This window comes from Stegodyphus dumicola, chromosome X1 (genome assembly GCF_044657685.1).
Source record: "Stegodyphus dumicola isolate Sdum_Otavi_A_Nest chromosome X1, ASM4465768v1".
Taxonomy (NCBI): domain Eukaryota; kingdom Metazoa; phylum Arthropoda; class Arachnida; order Araneae; family Eresidae; genus Stegodyphus; species Stegodyphus dumicola.
The window spans coordinates 73,481,010-73,498,123 of record NC_140780.1 but is presented as its reverse complement, the minus strand read 5'-3'; the positions used below and the strand labels follow the sequence as shown (position 1 = coordinate 73,498,123).

Genomic DNA, 17,114 nt, shown 5'->3' with positions numbered 1-17,114 from the left:
TTTTATGGAGAAGCCATGCTTTAAAATATACATAACGTTGATACCAAAATTCGTATTCTAAGCTTTAATAGAATTTTACAAAATTCTGCACTTATAATATTAAAAGTATATATTAAAAAGAAAGTCCGAGAAAAGTCCTTACCTAGGCTTTATTTTTGCAACCGCTGGTCGTAGGCATATACATCCAGTTAGAGAAATATTTTAAGTGACGTAAATATTCGCGTTTTGGCATTTTTAAATTAAAATAATCAATTTTATAAAAATTACAAAATCTAACTTTTTACTTCTCCTCGTCCCTATAACTATACTTAGGTAAATGTTATGCTCATGATAAAATATGAAATATGTGTCTAATAGGGCCAAACTAGACCGAGATATTTAATTTTTAAGTTTCAGATAGCTTTGCCTGAAAATTCAAAAATCATGTACAAAATGCAAAGAGTAATATTGTAGGTGATTAAAAACAAAATACCAGCTTAGGTAAAGATGTTGATGGATTGAATGTGTGTGTGTGTGTGTGTGATTATGGCAAAGCCTCGAGGGCTATCTGCCTAAGAGGAGGGATGCCTCCGTGGAGGACTTTCTAAGGAAAACTGGCTCGTATACACGTTACACATGGGGAAAAATATGATGGATTGAATGAGGAGCATCGATATGCAGACTGTTGTGAAAAGTTTTGATCAATACAAAACTTTTATAGACATCTTAAGTTTTAGTTCAGAATGCAAATGGGCAAGTGTCAGTTCTCTAAATGGAGGAATCAATCTGCATAATCTTTAAAGTAGAAAGAAAAATTAAACATGGAATTATATTTTTTAATAATCAAAATGCTGTATTTCAGAAATTGATTTAAAAGTTCTCTCAGCTATTATAAAATCAAACATTTAAAAAACATATCGGTCTTATAATACTCTATGCTTAGAGTACACAATGAATAAAAATAAATAAATAAATCATGAAAATACATATGTTAGCATTAAAAAATCAGATATCCTTATAATTCAAAAGAAACCACAAAAAGAAATTAAGATGAAATACAGATCCCACTAATTGAATGATTTGTGTATAATATTTATTCGAAATGTCTTCCCTCAGCTGCTACACATAATTATATCCGAAAAATTAAGTGTTCTTGATCTCTTTTTAATATATTTGTTGCTATACACACACTCACGTTACATGTTGAGAAAGTCTGTACAATTTGCTGACTATCCTTCATAAACTCTGACTGTTATGCAAAGCCGCCAGAGAATAATAATAGAAACTAGCAGCTTTAATCAGGTAATTGTGGCGGCCATTTCACTGGAACTCAATATCCAATAACATTAGGTCCAAATGTATTTATAAAAAAAAAAAAAAAAAAAAAACTGCGCGCGCTTGCGGATCCATGTGTTGGGGCACCATCATGTTGAAAGAGGTTGACAGCTGACGAATTTTTCAATGAGAGGTTAACATTTAAGATATTAATAATATTTTTAATTTCATTTACGTGTAACTCTCACCAGTGAAAGTGCTATCAAAAATGAACGTCCCAACAAGCTTTTTGTCCCATAACCCACTACAAAGAGTTGTTAATTATAAAAATTAGAAATTAAATAACGTTACATATTAATAACTTACAAAGGAATAGCACTGAATGCTATTAAATAGAAATAAAAACAACCTCCATTAATCCTAATTTAGTTTTCAACTGACCCCTCAAGAAGGGCAATAAATTCGATTTCCCAAAGGCAGTAAAATCCTTAAAAATCGTGAATTTTAAAACTAAGTATTCAACTTTTGCCGCGCAGAATTCAATCGTTTTGCATTTTATGTTCTGAATTAAGTATGACAGTTTCCTAAATTTAAGTACAGAAACCGGAAGAACGGATAAAAATATGAGACTTAATTTTTTTTTTAAATTATTTTTTAACTTTAAATTGCCAAAGCATAACTATTTACGTCATTCAGAACGTTTTTGTAACTGAAAGTATATGTCTATGACCAACGGACGTTGACGAAAATAAGGACTTTTGTAGATAAGGTAATATAATAGGCATTTAATTCATATTATAAGTAAACGCACTGAGTCGAGAGATTGTGCAGTTAGATAACAATATCGAAAGACACGCAAACTTAAATTTATTACAGTGTATAATTAATTATAACAGTGCATAAATAAAAACCAAATGAATTTTCATTGGATAAAAGAAATATCAGACAATTGCATTGCATTCGCAATAAGCTAAGCGTTGCAGTATAGTATAGCAACGCTAGCAGTGCAACCTAAATTCATGAGATGAGGTTGTTTTGTGAAATACGTCAATCAGTTTTCTTCATTTTAAGAGTTCAGCTGGCAGTTCAATTGAAATCTCCACTCATTGAAAAATGATGGCGCAACAATAACAAATCAAATACCATAATTAAGCTCATATTACAAGAGACACATTAAACGTATACAGACAATACTCCTGTCGTAGAAAATACTCGACTCTACAGCAACTTTCGTAATAAACTTCAGAAAAATATTAATTAATGAATTAAATAAGCTTTTATCCTAAATGTGAAAATACGCTTTGTACAATTTTTAGATTTTTCAAAATGATGAGAATCAATACTGGTATTAATAGCACAAAAGTGATTGTCATTTATTTAAAGCACTTGTCACTGATATTCGATTCTTGGATGGCGCAGAGATCGAGACTGTGTTGCGAAGTCAACACCACTGGCTTACTGCCAAACATCCATTGCGCGGGGAGGGATGTGCAAAAAATAATCCCTCTTCTTCTTTTATGAAAGAAGAAAACACGAAGGGGCCGCGACTCCATAGCAATACAAGAAAGGAGGGAAATGAATAATTCCAACCCACGAGCGATTATTTTTTCCTAAGTTTTGTGGGTTTTTATGAATCGCCGTTCTATCTCAACGGTTAAAAATTTTCCACTCTGCCTATATTTTTCTTATCTTTCAACTCTGAGTGGATATAAATAGCTTCACACGCGGTTGTAATTGAACTTCATGTGGTAACAGAACGACGAATGAAAGAAAGATTCGGATTTAATGAGTTCCCGTGTTATTCCGGAAAGGAATCCCCCTTTATTGTTCTGTACGGCTCTAGTAGACATGGATCTTTATGGGAATTATGAGTGACAGTCATTTATTTCAAACAAATGCACAATTATAAAAGCGAGTGGTTTTCTGTTGGTCTCAAAACTTCGGAAAGTAAGCTAAATAAAATGCTAAAACGTATTATTTTGAACGTATTAGTTTTAGGTAAAAAAAATAGTCCGTTCTTTCTTTAAACTGGTGAAAACATTAATAATTTAAAAAAAATTAATTTATTGGCAATTATTGTAGCACTGCTGGTTTTATAATTGTTGCAGCGTTAAACATCATATAATTAATTCGTTTCATTAGAAGAGAAGAAATTATCGATTCAGACTTATTAATTAAGATCCTGGGTGATGAACAGAGTAAGATTCGTCAAATACGATCATGGGTAAAGAACAGGTAAGAAAGACAGATACTCTCCGGAATTTATCGAAACCGTTTCGCAAAGGTGTGCAATTTTTCAAAGAATGTTATACGTGTATACTTATTATGGCACAAATCAATCTTCATTCAATAATGGACAGAAGCACACAATCCTACTTTAATTCCTTTTAAAAACACAAAATTTTGCAAAGAAAAGTTGTACCAACTCTTTTCTCAACTCCGCATAAAGATGTCGTAAAGATTATATTTAAATATCCAATATATTAAAAAAAGCTTTTAAATTCAGTTCCTAAAACGTTGTTCAGGATTTTATTAGATAATAAAATGGACATGGTTATTAAATAAACGTTTTTTTAACAACCTATAAAAAATCAAATAACATTGAAAAATTCGTAGATTATTAATAATTGCATAAAAAATATTCAACGTTTTGAAATGCATTAAATAGTGCAACATATTGTTTAAAAGTACAACTTGGGAAACGTATAAGTTTGCCTGTTATGTGTGACGTGAGTTTTTTTCCTTACGCTGTCTTTGCTTCGAATGCTGCAACTAAAACACAAATGGATTTAAATACGAAGTATTGGCTATAGTTTCTTATCAGAATGGACGAGATAAAAGAAACGGGACACATATAATTTAGTCATGAAGTACTGCATTGTCTTAAGAACAGGAAATGTTTGTTTACCACGTTATGACAAGATGATCACCAGAAATTCCTGCTTCACTTTTATAAATTCAAGGATCATGTACAAAATCTAAAGAGAAATCCTGCCGTGTACGGTAATGAGAATATTACAGTTGAAAATTTCTGTTACAAACTCTAGCCAATATTGAACAAGATCATAGTACAATGTATGTACTACTTTAAACCAATCAGAAAATACATGCCAAAATGATGTGAGAGAAAATAAATGTAATCTAATTTCAAGCCCGCAGAAATATAGTACGATTATTACATCTTCACAGAGTACAAATGTAGATTCACTTACAGAGTTATCTTCGCACTTGCGTTTTTGAGCAACTTAAATTAGAATTTACTTATCTTAGTAAAACGATACGTAAACGTACACATTCGAATTTTAGACTGCTTGTCAAAATAAATTTGATGTCCTAATGTAATATATACAGAGAGAGAACTGCGAAAGTAAACATAAATAGATAACTTATGTATAATGCAGAAAACTCTGAAAGTAATTCTGTTAAACAAAAGAATCACCTAAGTATTGCATTAAATACATACTCATAGAAATTAAGAAAATAAAAGTTTGGTTACACATGAGGAACTTAAAGACCAAATGTGTCGAAAATTTTCCCCTGTTCTGAAGTTGAATGAATAAACGAAATGGAATACTCTGTTGGCTTTTTGCAATTTTATGAAGGCAAAACGTAATACTGACTGACACTTTTGCCACGGAAAAACTCCAGAGATTTTAAAAAGTGCTAAAAAGCTCATTTCGTAAGCATAAAGCATAAATGCAAAATTTAACAGCGTTAACTGCTACCTGAATTTTTTATTACATTTCAACTTCTTTTCTAAATTATCTTATCAATACCATTTCGTTTTACCACGCGGTAATCTGTTTTCTTGCGAAAAGTCCCAACAGAATTTTGTCAGCGTATTTGAAAATAAATGAAATGTAACTGATGTATTTGGGATTTCAGCAACGTTCTTTAGCAAAACAACTTATAGGAATTACATTGTGAAAACTCAGTTAATCCCTTAGGATTTTCAAAAGGGAAGTTGTTGGACATTGTTAAAGATATTTACTTTGTCAGACGCAATGTATAACGCTACTTGATTTAGCGTGTTATATCATTTTCTAATGTTTAGAGTTTTCTTTCATTCCCTAGGTTAGTCTGGATAAGATAAGTATTGATTATGTTTGTTCTGTCTTTCTCTGTTACTTTACATGTGAAGACTCACATTTAAGGGAATTCATTCACAAATGGACATTTACAAAACTTACACATTCTTTCAACTTTAAAAGGCGAAAAAGCTATATTTTTTCCATCATGATTATGAGTCATCATCGTCATATTTGAATCTAACGTATATCAGTGTGTAAGCGATTCTACATCAGATGGCAGAAGTGCTTCATTTGTCCACAGAAATCAAGGTAAGAAATTCAATAAGGTCCTCTGAACCATTTGAACTTATTTGTGTTAAGCTAGGCTTACAGAGATCAGTTATATTTTGTTCTTTGAGGTAATTTTCATATCATGCTATTCTCACTTTTTAGACATTGTCTCTGGATACAGTTGCAGCTCGTGAGTAATTCCTAACAATTTTAACACACCTGAAGCTTTAAAGTAAAATCATCTTTAAAAGTATATGCAGTAAAGCTTTTGAAGCAAAAATTAGACAATCTTCTGACTCTACGGCCATATTACATCTACCTACATACTCATTAGATAAGATTATTCAGAGTACTCGAAAAATATCAGCCAAAGAAGGGGCATTCTCCTGTAGGATTTTGTTAGAGAATTCACCACCACTAGAAAAATCACGAAATCCTCATTTAGACAGCACAATCAATGATTCAGTTACAGAAAAACTAACCCCGGCGTGAATTAAGTACCCAATGTTTAGCGATTTAATCCGCCTGGCCACTGGTTAGCAATCTGTCTAAGTAGCTTGTGCTAATAATGATTGATTGTCAACTTCACAAGTCATAACTGTGTGATTTCAAAACTGTGTTTTAGGTGAAGTTCAAAAATTAGAATACTGCACATGTTAGCTAATTTTAAAATTTATTTGACGAGACATAAACAGAAGATTCTAAACGATTTTTCTGTAGCGAGATACGCAATATATGGCGTTAGAAGCATCTTTAATTAATTACATTGAAGATACAAGTGTTTATATAAAATATCACTTGATATTTAAATTCCTTTAATATATATTAAATAGGATCTAAAAATATAAATTATTAAGAAGTATGTTTATAACTTTTAAATGAACCAGAATATTAAGAAACTAAAGTTATAATTTGAAAACTAGTTAAAAAGACTTTAATCTACATATGATAGCGTGACTCCGAGAATTGACTATTTGGGGGGGGCTAATTTAAAAGATCTTAGGTATATTGACATGCAATATTTGCCCAGCCGCGTGGATGATAAATGGCCTAGTAACATCACATAATGGAACAAAGACAGAAAAATTGAGAAGCCTCCTCTATACGTCCCCAGTGTCAAAACTATCAATATGATAGACTAAATCTTTGGAAAGCATTCTAAAATAATTTGCTTCTGATCACTTCGACTTAAGAAAACCACAGAAGTCTCAAGCAGCCATGGTGATGACGTTTAAATGAAATATTCCAAGATCTGCCCCATAGATCTTCAACATCCCTGTCTGTGCTTTGCTTTTTGTAACTTAAGGTTTGATCTTCATCACTGATTGTCTGTATGGTTTAATTTTTCTCATAATCCTCCTGATCTCAGTTTATTTCTGTTATACCAACAAAACATGCTATTTTTTGTAGACTATTTACACTATATAACTACACGTGACTGCCATTAAATGTCACTTTCATTGGCCATTGAGGTCTAATTAACCTTATCTACAAAGCTTCAAGGGCAAGATGAACAAGCAGAAAATTCAGATAACGCGCCGTATGCCTTAATAATACGTATAAATTACCTTTGACACGCGGAAAAGTCAAGCCCTTTGTCAGAATAATTGCATTTAAATCTAATCCGTGTCACTCGACATCACCAGTTGAACAATAATAAGTTAATACAAATGGGCCAGCTACTGTCCATCAAGCAGACCCCGCAGTGATTAGGGGTAACCAGAGAGTGAGGTGCGGGAGAATGGCAGAGTCGTCATTGATGCATGACAGGGAATTAAATATTCACTTCAGCGAAGACGGTTAGCCGAGTTATGACCACATGTTCTCTTGGTGTCGGGCAGATCGTTACCCCGTTATTGCGATCGGTCATTTATCGCCTGGCCGCGGACGCTGGAACGATTCAAGTATCTTCAGGGATTCGCTGACACTTGTCGCTGTTCTGCCTAAGACACAAATAAACAATGTTGGAAATCACTTGAGTCCCTATTGACAGACACAAATGCTATCACCGTTAAAAAAAAAAAAAAAGAAAAGAAAAAAAAAAAAAAAAAGAAAAAGAAATTGAAAACTGTGAAGATGGTTAATTTTTATTGTTTACAACACAGAAAATAGCATACGCTGGTCCTTTCACACGTAAAAAATAATAAATAAATAAATATAATTAAAAAAAATTACACGCATCTTTTTGTTTCTGACTGTGACTGTAAACTTTATTTTTATTTCATTTGAAGCTCTAAAATGGGTTACCGAAAGTTACGTTATAAAAAGAATCAAAAGAAAGAAGATTCATTCTCCTTTTGTAATGAGATAAAGCATCTTATTCAACGGATGCTTTAAAATAAACTTTTTCATTTAAAATGTAAGTAAAGCAATCTACCTCTTTACTACCAGGGAAGCTTTCATGCGGAACTTTCTCACAACCGCTAGTTTAAATTTATGTCATTATACGTATGCTAAACGAAATAAAAGTAATATTTAATTTTTACAAGGACACATCAGCGGCCGAGCGGAGAAAGTCACTGAACACTGGTAATTCGACCTTAGTCTGAAACCCAACGAATAGTGGCACGGACACGGGCGCTTTCGTGGTGGATGTAAGCCAGTTTCCCTTAAAAAGTCTCCTCCAATAAATCACCCCTTCACTCAGGCAGATAGCCCTCGCGTGCTTTGCCGTAATCAAATAAACCAACCAACATTATCAAAGATCCATAAATTTAACGAAAGAATCAATTACCCAGTAATCCGTTTACATCCTCCCGGTTACCGTTAAATCAGAAACATGTCAGAAATGTTGCGTTTATTGCAAACCAGTGATAGCTGGAAAGCTTGAATTCATTTCTGAAATTTTGTAAATTCCTCATTTTTGTAAAACAGAAAATGATTGTGTAATTTTGATGAAAAGTTTTTGAGGAATCCAATAATCAGTCTATACACCTAATACGAAAGAAACAGTTGCAGCTCAAAAAAGAAAGGATCTAAAAATTAAACAGCAGTTGTTCATTAAACATTTCAAAGCTAATAAATAAACGAATAAAATAAAAAGAAATATTTTACGCACAAAAAAATTACTAATTTTTAAGCTCTACAACAACCGATTACATTGCTTAGGAACGAATTTTTTGAAGAATACACATAAATCATTACAAAAAAACAAAACAAAAAAAAATCGATGAGAAATTCTCTGAAATATTTATATGCATTTATTATTTTAATATGCAACAAATATATTTTATGTGAATGAAAATATTGATTTATATTACAACTAAATATTTATTACCAAGTCGCACAAAAGATTTCACCTCTTTTTCTTTATTGTTTTTAGCGATGTCAATTCTTTTGACCGCAAAGTGTTTATTTAATACTGAACTATCGACCTGGTTGATTCGACAGAGAAAAGATATTTTCCAACTCTCGAAAATGACAGTTAAGTGCGGTAACTTCAAATAGTTTCCTTTCACCTTCTTTTTTTTTTTATTATCGATGATCGTAACAAAGTCCGACAAGTTCAGTGCACTCCCTCCTCTATCAGATCGCTAGAAGATTATTCAGAATTTCAACTGCATTGTTATGATCCGTCTTTCCTTTTTAGTTTCATTCACACTTTTCCGTTTTTATAATAGAACATTGTCACTGCTAAGCACAAGGGGAGTTCGTTCAAGGCCGTAGTAGCAAGGATGGAATAATAACAATAATAAAAACAGTGATATTCGCCAAGTGAGCAGATTTGATTTTTAAATAATGCCGAATGTTTTGATGTTTCCACCAGACGATTGCAACAGTGCCGGAATTCGTTTATGCCAGATGTGCTGATTGATACATATTGTATTTCATTTTTAATATTTAGAAATAACTGTACTCTCGTATGACTCGTCGGCATGTCAAGTGCATATTGAACAAACAATTTCGTAATTTTTTTATGGTTTTAAAAATTTCTGAAACTAAACATTAAGTATTAAATTATTTGAAACAATCTGCTTATTACAAAATGGATAAAACTCAAGAAATACTCTTCAACCAAATGCTTCAGATTTTCCGGACAAGACAGACATTTATTGTAATGTCGTTACGATGGTCAAAGAAACTCCTCACACAGAGATTTCCTGATAGGCCAAAACTATAGTTTCTGCTTTAATGCTTTTAACAAAACTTCCTTTTATAAAAGGACATAAACACATTCATGACAGAAGCAAATGCGTAAAGTCAAATTCTGCGCTGATTGCTAGAAAAACAAAAATATTGGTTGATTTACCTCTCAGGGTGGCAAAAAAAAAAAAAAAGGAATGCAAACTTAGTGCAGGACAACTAATTTACTTGACATCTGCATTGTATATTTATATACTTAACTGAAACTTTCATTTCATATATTTAAGATGAAAAATATAATTCTCATACATCTACACTTAAAATACAATTAAAATGTAATAGTTACACCTATAAAAAAATCAGCAAATGGATACCAATTCACTACTCATACTAATAAGAAAAACTTAAAAGAAATACTAAAACTGTCCTTTTTACTGTTTATGCCAGTTCATAAGTTTCACGGCTGCGCACTAAACGGGAGAAAGAAGATATTAAACATAATGTATATTCGTCAGCGTGATATTTAAATAAATAATAAGTTAAAAAAAAATTAGGAAAAATCTGAAAGCTTTCATATTTTACAATTACACCCAAAGGAACGTTTTTTTTAACGTTTTGTGTGTTACCTTTACTTATTAAATATCATTTTCTTGCCACTTAAAACATAAAATTCAATTCAACAGCAATATCGTAGAATAATTTTAAAATGAGCATATCTTTAGAATTTCCGACGCACAGTCTCGCGCGCTGGAGATAATTTTTTTTTTTTTTTTTTTTCCCGTACATTACTGCCATTTCTCGCTTTGAAATCGTTGAGTTTGTTAATCAAAAACCTTTAATGTCTGACAACATATGAAATAGATAATAAAACAAATTCCAAATTAGGGCTTCCAGATGCCCATATTCGGTGGAGGATTACGTTATTCAAAATTTGATGGTTCTGGATACCGTCGTTTTATCACAATGCGAGAAACATACATATATTTATGCAGATTCTTCATTATTTAATTTCTTTAAATATAATACAGGGTTGTAACATCTGGTGGCAACAGTTTGAAAAGTGAATCAACGCAGAAAGTGAAACGACGCAAAATGCCAAAACGAAATTACTAGCCCTTCCGGGCTAATGCCTTTTGGGTAAAAAGGTAAAGGAAAACAGAAAGAAAGAAAAGAAAGGCTTAAGCTAAATTCGAAGCTTAAGGAAAATTGAAAGAGTCAAAAAGGAAAAAAATATTGCATTATTACAGCAGCAGTAATTTTAGTTGCGATTAGCTGAGATATGCATCAAGAGACAAGGGAATAAGAAACTAACTTTCAGTAAAATGCGATTTTTTTTTTTTTTTTTATTTTTAATTTATTTATTTATTTTTTTTTTTTAATTTCAGCATATGCACCCAGACGATAGACTAAAAGCACAAGAAAACGTACGTATGAAAAGATCACCAAATTGAATTGATGAAATCGAATTTAAGAATGTACAAAACAGGTATTTCCATAAAATTTTCAGATCCTAAATATTTATCAGTTAATAAATTTTCCTTTCTAGAAAAACAATAAATAACAGACAAATATTTTTTTAAAGAAAAATAACTGAAGAAAATAAGAAAATGTACACGGCTCGTGTTATCTTTAATTCCTTATTTAGTCCAATGAATATTTATTAAAAAGTACTCGCTCATTAAGTAGAATTCGAGCATTTAAAAAAAGAAATGTGTCGGGCTTCCCAGAAAAGCTCCAACTAATCTAATTGATGAATGAAGCAGTGTAGGTTTATTTTTGTAATCTTTGAAATGGTACAAGCGAAATGCAGATAATTTTTAACAATTAAAATATCACTTTTAAAATTGGATTTCGAATCGGAAAATATAGCGCGGTTTCGAACCTCCAGAATATTTTAGTTAAGTGATTTCTGATTTTTCCTCATTAATGAAACATATTTCTACTGTCGAAAAGAGAATTCAGAATTTCGGGAGCAACGATGAAAGTTATGAATTATACAGATTCTCAGCGCAAAGCAAAAGCCCGACAAAAATATGCGACGAATTCAGCCTTCGAATTACTAGCGTTTCTCCAGATTAACCAGCAAACCAAATAAAGCAAAGTACATAAGCTAAGAAGCACTGGTCGAATTAAATTTTCAGTTGCACACCAAAGGCAAACGCTCGCTGTTGCCGACAGCATTTTCGTCGCAGGCGAATTAAAAAATGCAAAAATTACGCGGGAAAAACTAAAAAGCATAAATAATAAAGGAAAAAAATGAAAATATCGCGATGAACATGCAAAGGGGGAAGAGAAAGAAGGAAACGCACTGCTGCCGTTCAGTTCGGAGGCAAATATTGTTTGTAAACTGGAAATTAATTAACCAGCAGAAAGCAGAGCCTGGAAAAGAAAAGTATTGAGGCCGGAGGAACATACAGTGGCGAGAATGTTTTCAGAACGTGTCAGACTTGGAAAAACATTCCTTTAAAAGGACGCGGAGTTTTAGAAGATTCTTTTAAAGAATTGTTGTCGCAGACTGTGAAAAGATTAGTTGCGCTGCCCTGCTACCCGGGTGTGGTGGAGGTGGGGGACAAGGGGAAGTAAGGAACAACAATGTGGCTGTCTCGTCGAGTCTACAACACCGCTGGGGTTAACAGCACTAAAGATGGATCTTCCTGCTCGATGTAAAATACTGCACACAAATTTACTTATTCCTAAAGAATGAAAGCAGCTCGACAAAAAGGAAAATAATTATGAATTATATAGTTCTTTTCAGTGTTTCTAAATAATAAGCTACACAAAAGCACACATCGCGCGGCTTAAATACAAACTTTCGGTCCAGCTGGGAAGAGGAGCGGCGAAGACAAAAAAAATGAAAAAGACAAGATGAAGTGCACGTTTTAAAAATCTCCCCATTTACTTCTCTTCTCCGCCACAATGAAGTCACAAATATGGTGATTGTGAGCCCATTGTGCCTGCGAGATTTCGCTTTATTTTTCGGAAGTCGAAATAAAAGGCGACGAAAACAAACAAAGAATGAAGCACTCAAGTAGAACCCGAAATTTCACTTGAGCATTTTGCGGAATCGGTGATAGGGCGTTACTTATGGCAATATTGAAAACAAAGCTTCCGTTTCGTCTTCTATAAAATCGATTTTTACAACATTTTATATATATATTTAAAGAATTAGTGCAAATATATTATATCTGCGTGTTCCGACAATTTTATACATTCACAACACTATATTTTCCATACATATTTTACTAATTGGGTTTACAACCATTAATAAGAAATTCCCATTGCTGACCAGACATCTGAATTCCGTTTTTGAGATACAAACAGATTATTTGTTTGAAATCTGTTCCGTTTGTGACAGACAACTGGAAGAGGGCTTAGCGATACAACTTTTAATCTTATCTATTTGTGATAATTCTTCCAATCTAATCTGTTTGTAATGCATCACACCTCTTTTTTTAACAGAAATTAGGCAATACATTAGAACCTCATTATCTAAAGGAAGAGCCATTTCAGATATAAATTGTTTCACTGAAAGCGGAAAAATGAATGGGAATTATTTTGGAAAGCTTACAATAGAAATAAATATGTATAATATTATTAAACAAAAGTACACATGATATGTCACATACACATACGTTTTACTTAAAATAACTATCACTCTTTCAACTCTTATGAACATATATCGAGCGACTATTTGATGAACTGTATATACGAAAGATTTCTCTTGGTCATAACTTACGCATTTCACAATTTTTGCCTCTCAGATCATTTGCTTTCATTCTAAAATACGCATAGGTAACCCCCTTAAAACACGGTCAGACAGACAAAGCGAAAAGGAGGAGGAAAGAAAAAAAGAAAGAAAAATACTATGCTATTTTTCCTTTATATTTATTTTTATCAGAGAAGTATGCTTATTGAAACAATAATCGATCAAAAGCACTAGATATTAATATCATACAATGTTTTGTCATAGCTGAGAAACACGATTAACTGAGGTCGTTTTCTTTTTGGCCATCATCTTCTGAACTATTTTCAGCTATATTTTGAATTCATTTTTCGTACCTTTTTCCAAAAAATCTGCTATTTTCGTTTGCTCACCTTTAGCTGCTATCTTTATAAATTTAGTAGTACGGAGTTAAGCAATCGTGAAGTCTTTTCCTTAAATTTTGTGCTTCGTTCAATGAGATGATCTGTATTTGGAAAATATAATTCCAGGAGTTCGGCTAAGTCGGGCAGAACTAGTTTACTTTCCAACTTCTACTTCCTTCTAAATTTTGTTTTCAAAAAGATTTTTCTTAATTATGCTGTATCTTAATATGCTGTGATGTCAAGGTAGCGTCAGTTCTGCTGTAAGTATTCGATAATGGCTATTTCCTTGATCTTGGGTCGAGCCATGTTAGCGTCAAAATGATTTGTAGAAATGTTGCGTTATATAGCGATTTCCCCCAATTCACGAAATGTCTTACAGCGAAACCGTGCAGTAGGAGTACTGATTGATTAAGACAGACTCATTGATTAAGTATTATTATTATTTTTTTTTATTTAAGAAAAATTTTGCTTTACTTCTAATTACTGTACTTTTAAAAATATTAGTTAAGATTCTTTCTTTAATAAAATTATTATCTACAAAAATTTTCTACTCCGAACATGGAAGAAAACAAACTTTCCTCCCCCCCCCCAGAGAAATAGTCTAGATGGGAGAAATTCGAGGGATAAAATCTGCCTTAGCCCAGAAAGAACGAAAGAAAATTACACTTAACGCAGCATTTATTAGATTATTTTCATCTAGCAGCATTTTATCACTTTGTTAACATTTCGGACATATGAGAACATTTAAATTAAAATTTTTTACCTTAATACAAAGAAAGATGACTAGATCTCGTTACAGGAATTAGAACCAAGACAATATTTCGAAATTAAGGGAAGGTCTTTAAAACATCACGTTCCCACATTTTTAAATAAGGTATTGATGATTCGGAAAGAAAAAAATCCATGCCATATTTTACGTGTAAATGAATCTTAAAATTTTTTAGGGCAATGTTCAGAAAAGCGAAACAGATTATAATGGTGATATTTGAGACAGCTGGTTCCAAACAACAACCGTGAACATGTTGTAGGAAAACAACCTATCAAAACACCAGGATTCTTTTTCCCTCCATTGACAGCGAGGAAGCAAACCAGGTGTATACACAACTCAGTTCGACAAAAACACTCTTTTAAAAGTGTGCAGTTTCCAGCCGGGCTCTTTTCACCTTGCAAATGTTTGAAGTACCATACATCTCTTCTGCACAAATTACTCTGTTCCAAGAATTCATCATTCATATTTGACAGATCCGAAAACGAATAATTACTCATTTTCAAGAATGCCAGGCACTAATTTTGAAGCCACCCGTTTTCCTGGAACCGAAATGAATATCCCCCCACCACTTAAATCAAAATCGTACAAAGTATGCCACGAAAATGCCTCTTTAAATAGCATTTTTCCCCTTCATATCTGAGACTGAATCTAAGTAGGTGAATAAGAAGAGTGAAGAAACTTTATTAAACTAGGGTACATGAGAATGACTCGAAAAAGTAAGCTTCTGTTCGTTCCGCTTGTCACCGATGAGGGACAATTTTGATTTATCTCTACAGTTCCAATTCAGTTCCCAAATATTTACACATAATGTAGAAATGCCTCCGTATCCAATGATATGCTTTAAAAGCTACCGCGGTCAGTAGCAAACGCTGTAACACGATATTCATTAACACATATAAATACAGTTAAGTTTCTTCTGGCTTACCTCACTTGTCTGACAGTAATATCAGATCAAGTCCACGAATTTTATCGTGGCCAGAAGCAAGGGTTGTGGCTCTCGTTGGCTTAAGTCTCGGGCATCTTTTAAGTGACACTATGAATTTTCCAGCTCCGTCTCAATTTTAAAAAAGAAACTCTCGGGGAATTGATCTGAGTGCCTCTCACCCCTCTTCTTCTTCCACCAAGCCCTCGATAGGAATTTCGGTTTGACAGCAAAATATATATTTACCCCTATATTTTCTACCTTTACATAATCGAAAAAAATTATCAACGAGAAATTACAAATAACTAATTTTAGGACTCATATACATTTGTCTTTAAAGAATGCAACAGTGGAAGAAAAGTTGATTAGGTAAATGGTTTGAGGACTCACTAATTTAATGATTCTTTCCCGTTTTGGTTAAGCAAAATTTTACTATATTTCTAAAATATTGATGATATTTCCCTAAATTTTACTATTATATGAAGAATGTATGAATCTCTTGGATTTTCATTTTCGAGGACGTTACGTAGCACTTTTGAAAAAGACTCTTCTCATTACCCCGGCGAAATGTTCATTTAACAAATGGAGTTTCGTACACTAAAATTCATTCTTTGCTTTTTCAAGCGAGCCTGTGAATTTTTAGGAACGCAAGGAAATAATAAGGTACGGATTTAAATTCTGCGGAAATCAAAATGGAAATTTTAATAAATACCAGACGTACGAAATGTTTTAGTGCGATTCATTACCAATGAAATATTTTTAACCTTCGTCAAGAGAAATTCAATATATAATTCTTCAGTTTGTCCTCTTTTGCGATTATCAGAGGAAAGGCATTTAGCAACTTGAAGCAACTTGAAAGATCATTTGATAGATTAGTGAATGAAGATACCTATCTCAAGATGTTAGAAGCCATGATTTTGAAATTTTAAAAACAATTTTTTAAGTTATTTTAGCGACCTCTGCCAGCGCGTAAGTCTGGTGTTAACATTTAATTATGCTTAAGAGTCGGGAACTAAGTGTACTGTTCTAAATCACACTGTAAGTGCCTTAAGTCAGGAAGTAAGTGTACTGCTTACAGTAACAACTGTAAATACCTTTCCAAAGGAGGATTAATTTCTTCCGTGGAAAGAATATTCATAGTAGAATTACAAGTCTAGCAGTAATGCTACAACATATTCTTCCATTATTGAAGACAAGGCCACTTTTACATTTAGCAGCCCTAAAGCAGAAACTGGCAGAATTCCATATCACAACATGAGGAGGGAGGGGAAATCGCGATCACAACACCCATTTCTCTCGTAATATTTCTTACTAATAGTCGTAGATACATTTCGAAAATCTTCAGCAACACTAAAAAAGGGGGAAGTAGTATATGCCCCCACTCCCTTGAGATGAGGGAATACTTTCGATCTGAGAAAGGGGGAAAAATGAAAAATAATTCAAACCATAACAGAACGATGTTTAGCATCATGTAATGCTATGGGAAATGCAAGTGAGCAATTAAATGCTCGCTTCGTAGCGTAGGCCTCAAAACGATCAGAAAAACGTTGCTGCAATAGAATCCTTTTTACATTTATCAATAACATTTTTGCTGGTCAACCCTGGATATCAATCTTAGGCGTGTTGATGATTTGTCATAAGCAATGAGTGCAAAGGGCCCTCCGACGCACCCTTTCGGCACCCTAGCCGGCAGACGACC

At 32.9% G+C, this 17,114-nt stretch overlaps 1 protein-coding gene across 2 annotated transcripts in view; it reads right to left on the bottom strand.

Annotated features, from left to right (window-relative positions):
• LOC118183190 (uncharacterized) overlaps nucleotides 1–17,114 on the bottom strand; it is an 841,429-nt gene that overhangs the window by 712,165 nt on the left and 112,150 nt on the right. The window lies entirely within an intron of this gene.